Source organism: Papio anubis, chromosome X (genome assembly GCF_008728515.1).
Source record: "Papio anubis isolate 15944 chromosome X, Panubis1.0, whole genome shotgun sequence".
Lineage (NCBI taxonomy): Eukaryota > Metazoa > Chordata > Mammalia > Primates > Cercopithecidae > Papio > Papio anubis.
The window spans coordinates 14195233-14202423 of record NC_044996.1 but is presented as its reverse complement, the minus strand read 5'-3'; the positions used below and the strand labels follow the sequence as shown (position 1 = coordinate 14202423).

At 36.3% G+C, this 7191-nt stretch overlaps 1 pseudogene; it reads left to right on the top strand.

The window, feature by feature from the left end:
• Positions 1-4131: 4131 nt before the first annotated feature.
• Positions 4132-6209, top strand: LOC101023282 (annotated as a pseudogene).
• The last annotated feature ends 982 nt before the right edge of the window (positions 6210-7191 follow it).

Sequence of the window (7191 nt, the reverse complement as noted above, 5' to 3'; positions counted from 1 at the left end):
TCCAATGGTGGGTGTACTTTATATTTTTATGGAGGAAGAGGCCTATAAAGTCATAAGCATTTAGGATTGATGAAAGTCATAATGCAGCCCAGAAAAGACCTATTGCAGTATTGTGGAGATAAAGGATAGACAAAATTGTTGTGCATGCACACCTCTCCATGCAAGGAGACAAGGGACCTGTACTACCTTCTCATGAGGGTGGTAGAAGAGCACAGGATTAATTGGGGGATGTGAATTCCAATCATGGCTCAGCCGCTGACTGCTTGTGGGACTTTAAGAGAGTTATTTCACCTCTGATTTTCTTCATCTGCTAACTGGATTTAAATCTAAAAACTCTATCTGGACCCCACTCGGGTGTCTAATACTCTGGTATATAATAAGAAAACATATGTTGAAAAGTGCTTCATAAACCTTAAAGTACACGAGATTGTAATTATTAGCATGACAATCCCAGACTGGTAGCATTAGTGACGGAAGCCACTCTAAAGTGAGTGGCATGTCTGCTCTTGCTGTTGATGAAGCTCACAGATCCCCCGGGATAGTGGAGAAAGGGATGTCTCTGGAAGTAATGACTAGAGATACAAACCCACAATCCAATTCAGGTAACTGAATATGAATGTGATTGTAAAGTAGCAAAGCTAACTTTTAGACGGAGGTAACATTTTTTGAATCTTATCTAAATAAATACTCTTCTTCTAAGTATTCATCCTGAATGGTTATACACTATTCCTACCCATGCTAGCTATCAAATAACTTTAATAACTCTTTTGGGAACTGTCTTCAGGTCTAGATTATAAACTCCATGCAAAAATTATTGTCATATATAAAACTGGATTTAAAATTGGAAGATCTAGTTTCATGCTTCAGCTCTGCTGTTAATCAGACTGGATCAAAACAAAAACAAAAACCAGGCACATGAGCTGGAAGCTGCCCACTGACAAGGCCATTTCTTTTCAGCTCATATAGGCCCTGATTCACCTCTTTGATTTCTGTGTAGTCTTAAAGACCTATCAATTTACTTTGTGACCTAGAGAGTGAACAGGGCTGGTAGCAGCAGCAGCAGCTACCATAAAGGGCTTAAAATCATGAGAAAGAGCAGGAGTTGCTCTACTTATATCAGAAGAAAAATAGCTTTTAAGGCAAAAACTATAAGAAGGGACAAAGAAGGTCACTATGTAATGATTAAGGGGTCAATTCAGTAAGAGAATATAACAATTTTTAAATATATATGCACCAAACACTGGGACACCCAGATATATAAAACAAATATTATTAGAGCTAAACAGAGACATAGACCCCAATACAATAATAGCTGAAGATTTCAACACCTCACTTTCAGCACTGGACAGATCTTGCAGATAGAAAATCAACAAAGACACATCAGACTCAATCTGCACTACAGACCAAATGGATTTAATAGATATTTACAGGACATTTCATCCAAGGGAGGCAGAATACGTATTCTTTTCCTCAGCACATGGATCATTCTCAAGGATACACCATGTTAGGTCACAAAACAAGTTATAAAATGTTGAAAAAATAGAAATAGGCCAGGTGCAGTCACACACACCTGTAATCCCAGCACTTTGGAAGGCCCAGGCACTCAGATCACTTGAGCTCAGGAGTTTGAGACGAGCCTGGACAACATGGCAAAACCTCATGTCTACAAAGAAATACAAAAAATTAGCCAGGTGTGATAGTGCACACCTGTGGTCTGCACTATCTGGGAGGCTGAGGTGGGCAGATCACCTGAGCCTGGGAAGTTGAAGCTGCAGTAAGTCATGATTTCACTGCTGCACTCCAGCCTGGGTGACATAGTGAGACCCTGTCTCAAAAGAAAAATTGAAATAATATCAAGTGTCTTCTCTGACCACAATAGAATAAAACTAGAAATTAATAGTGAGAGGAATTTTGGAAACTACACAAGCACATGGAAATTAAACAATATGCTTGTGAATGACTAGTGGGTCAATGAAGAAATTAATAAGGAAATTGAAAAAAATGTTGAAACAAATGATAATGCAAACACGACATATCAAAACCTATGGCATAGAGCAAAAGCAGTACTAAGAGGGAAGTTTATAGCTAGAAATGCCTACGTTAACAAAGAGAAAAAATTTCAAATGAACAATCTAATAACGCAACTTAAAGAGCTAGAAAAGCGAGAGCAAATCAAACCCAAAATTAGTAGAAGAAAATAAATAATAAAGATCAGAGCAGAAATAAATAAAATTGAACATTTTAAGAAAGTACAAAATATCAATGAAACAAAAGTTGATTTTTTGAAATGTTAAACAAAATTGACAAACATTTAGCCAGACTAAGAAAAAAAAAGAGAGAAGATCCAAGTAAATAGAATCAGAAATGAAAAAGGAGACATTACAACTGATACTGCAGAAATTCAAAGGATCATTAGTGGCTACTATGAGCTACTGTATGCCAATAAATTGGAAAATCTAGAAGAAATGGACAAATTTCTAGACACATACAACCTATCAAGATTGAACCATGAAGAAATACAAAACCTGAACAGACTAGTAACAATTAATGAGATTGAAGGTATAATAAAAAGTGTCCCGGTAAAGAAAAGCCTGGAAACTGATGGCTTCACTGCTGAGTTCTACCAAACATTTAAAGAAGAATTAATACCACTCCTGTTCAAACTATTCTGAAAAATAGAGGAGGAGGAGGGAATTCTTCCAAACTCATTCTACAAGGCCAGTATTACCCTCATACCAAAATCAGGCAAAGACATATCAAATAAAGAAAACTACAGGCCAATATCTCTGATGAATATTGATGCAAAAATCCTCAACAAAATACTAGCAAGCCAAATTCAACAATACGTTAGAAATATCACGTACCATGACCAAGTGGGGTTTGACCCTGGAATGCAAAGATGGTTCAACATATGCAAATAAATTAATGTGATACATCGCATAAAAAAAGATGGGTAAAAACCAAACGATCATTTCAATTGATGCTGAAAAAGCATTTGATAAAATTCAATATCCCTTCATGATAAAAACCCTCTAAAAACTGAGGATAGAGAGAACTTAAGGCAACATAATAAAAACCATATATGACAAGCTCACAGATAGTACCATACTGCATGGGGAAAACTGGAAATCCTTTCCTCTAAGATCTGGAACATGCCAAGAATGCCTACTGTAACCACTGTTATTCAACATAATACTGGAAGTCCTAGTTACAACAATCAGACAAAAAATATATATATATAAAGGGCATCCAAACTGGCAAGTAAGAAGAGAAATTGTCCTTGTTTGCTGATGATATGATCATATATTTGGAAAAACCTAAAGACTCCACAGGAAGACTATTAGAACTGATAGATAAATTCACTAAAGTTGTAGGATACACAATCAACATACAAAAATCAGTAGCATTTCTATATGCCAACAGGGAACAATGTGAAAAAGAAACAAAAAAGCAATTGCATTTACAATAGCCACACATAGAGTTGAAAACCTAGAAATTAATTTAACCAAAGAAGTAAAAGATGTCTATAATGGAAACTATAAAACACTGATGAAAGACATTGAAGAAGACACCAAAAAATGGAAAAATATTCCATGTTCATGGATTGGAAGAATCAATATTGTTAAAATGTTCATAGTACCCAGAGCAATCTACAGATTCATTGCAATCCCAATGACATTCTTCACAGAAATAAAAAAGAAAATCCTAAAATTTTTATGGAACTACAAAAGACCCAGAATAGCCAAAGCTATCCTAAGCAAGAAGAACAAAGCTGAAGGAATCACATTACCTTACTTCAAATTATACTACAGAGCTACATTAACTATAACAACATGGTACTGGCATAGAAACAGACATATAGACCAATTGAGCAGAATAGAGAAACTAGAAACAAATCCACATACCTACAGTGAACTCATTTTTGACAAAAGTGTCAAGAACATACAGTGGGGAAAAGACAGTTTTTTCAATAAATGGTGATGGGAAAATGATATCCATATGCAGAAGAATGAAACTGGACCCTTTCTCTTGCCATATACAAAAATAAAATAAACATGGATTAAAGACTTCAGTCTGGGACCTCAAACTATGAAACTAGTACAAGAAAACATTGGGGACAATCTCCAGGACATCGGTCTGGGCAAAGATTTCTTGAGCAATACCTCACAAGCATAGGCAATCAAAGCAAACATAGACAAATGGGATCACATCAAGTTAAAAAGCTTCTGCACAACAAAGGATACAATCAGCAAAGTGAAGAGACAACCCACAAAATGGGAAAAAATATTTGCAAACTACCCATCTGACAAGGCATTAGTAACTGGAATATACAAGGAGCTCGAACAAATCTATAGGAAAAAGTCTAATAATGTGATAAAAAATGGGCAAAAGATTTGAATAGACATTTCTCGAAAGAAGATGTATGAATGGCAAACAGGCATATGAAAAGGTGCTCAACATCGTGATTATCAGAGAAATGCAAATCAAAACTACAATGAGATATCATCTAATCCCAGTTAAAACGGATTGTATCCAAAAGACAAGCAATAGCAAATGCAGGCGAGGGTGTGGAGAAAAGGGAACTCTTGTACACTGTTGGTGCCAATGTAAATTAGTGCAACCACTGTGGAGAACAGTTTGGAGGTCCCTCAAACAACTAAAAAGAGAGGGAAATGTCGACTGTGCTGGTGGGAATAGACATGCCTGCAGTGAAGAAGCAGAAGCTGAGCAGTGACGAGACCAGCAACCCTCACCTCTCTGGAGAGGAGAATGATGACGCTGTCAGTAGAAAGTGGTACAATCACTGAACACCCTGATACACCTATAAACATGCCAAATGCACCTGGAAGGCAAAGTTGGGGAAAGGGAAAATGGAAGTCAAAGAAATGCAAATATGTTTTCAAATGTGTAAATAGTCTCAAGGAAGATCATAACCAACCACTGTTTGGAGTTCAACTTAATTGGCACGGTAAAGAAGATCCATTACTGTTAGGAACTGTGGGAAGCAACAGAGTTACCTTGTGTGAATGTCATTGACAAGGAGAAATTCGGTTGTTGCCATCTTACATGGATGCTGATGCTGATGAAAACTTTTACACTTGTGCATGGACCTCTGATAGCAATAGAAGCATAACTGGGATGATTAATCCCATAACAATCCAGTGTAAAAAGCACTATGTTGGCCGTGGAAATGCTATCAATGAGCTGAAATTCCACCCTAGAGATCCCAATCTACTCTTGTCAGTAAGTAAAGATCATGCTTTATGATTATGGAATATCCAAATGGACACACTGGTGGCAATATTTGGAAGCATAGAAGGGCACAGAGTTGAAGTTCTAAGCCCTGGTTGTGATCTTTTGGGTGAAAAAATAAAGTCCTGTGGTATGGATCACTCAAACTTTGGTGGATCGATTCAAACAGAATGATGAATTCAATTAAGAAATCTTATGATTATAACCCAAATAAAACTTACAGGCCATTTAATTATCAGAAAATCAATTTTCTGATTTTTCTATCAGAGACATACATAGGAATTATGTTGATTGTGTATGGTGGTTAGGTGATTTGATACTTTCTAAGTCTTGTGAAAATGCAGTTATGTTGGAAACCTGGCAAAATGGAAGGTGATGTAGATACAATTCAACCTGGCAAGTCTAATGTGACTATTCTTGGGTGATTTGATTGTAGCCAGTGTGATATTTGGTACATGAGATTTTCCATGAATTTCTGGCAAAAGATGCTTACACTGGGCAATCAAGTTGGAAAACTTTATGTCTGAAATTCAGAAGTATAAAATCCTCATAAAGCCAAATGTACAACACTAACTCATCATAAATGTGATGCTGCTATTCAACAAACCAGTTTTAGCAGGGATAGCAGCGTTCTTATAGTTGTTTGTGATGATGCCAGTATTTGGCGCTGGGTTTGACTTTGATAAAGTGCTTTCACCGAATCAAAATTAGAGTGTATTGTCTGTGTAAAATAGAATTGATGTAGTTTGCTAGTAAGGGCACATAGAGCATTGAGAGTTGTCTTTCAGCATTCAATCAGGTTGAGCTGAATGTGGTGATGTTTACACTGTTTACATTCTTTGTACTGTCTTCCTGCTCAGATTCTACTGCTTTCTAATAAAAATTTGTTTTGTAAAGCTGTGTGTTACTTTTGTTATTTTCACTGTGATGAAAAAAAAGTTGAAAGTGTCACTATAAAGCAACCACACAAACAAGCCAACATCATAACCAGCTAACAACAAAATGACAAAATCAAATCCACACATATCAATACTAACCTTGAATGTAAATGAAATAAATGCCTCACTTAGAAGGAACAGAGTGGCAAGCTGGATTAAAAACCAACCAACCAACAAACAAACACACACAAGACCCAATGCTATGCTATCTTCAAAAGACCCATTTCACATGTTATGACACCCAGGGGCTCAAAATAAAGGGATGGAGGAACATCTACCTAGCAAATGGAAAACAGAAAAAAGCAGGGGCCGCAATCTTAATTTCAGACAAAACAGACTTCAAACCCACAAAGACCAAAGAAGGGCATTACAAAATGGTAAAGGGTTCGATTCAACACAGAGACATAACTATCTTAAAGATATATTATATATTAAAGGGCACCCAAATAGGAAGAAAGGAAGTAAAAGTATTTTTGTTTGCAGATGACATGATTTTACATCTAGAAAATCCCATTGTCCTAGCTCAAAACCTCCTTCAGCTGACAAACAACTTCAGAAATGTTTCAGAATACAAAATCAAGGTGCAAAAATCACTAGCATTTCTATACGCCAACAACAGCCAAGCTGAGAGCCAAATCAGAAAGGCAATCAATCCCATTCACAATTGCCACAAAAGAATAAAATACCTAGGAATACAGCTAACCAAGGAGGTGAAATATCTCTGCAATCAGAAGTACAAAACACTGCTCAGAGAAATCAGAGAAGACACAAACAAATGGAAAAACATTCCGTGCTCATGAAGAGGATGAATTAATATCATTAAAATGGCCATACTGCCCAAAGCAAATTACAGATTCAATGCTATTCCTATAAAGCTACCAATGACATTCTTCACAGAACTAGAAAAAAAAGAAAAAAACTATTGTAAAATTCATATGGAACCAAAAAAAAAGAAAAAAAACCTAATAGCCAAAGCAGTCCTAAGCAAAAATAACAAAGC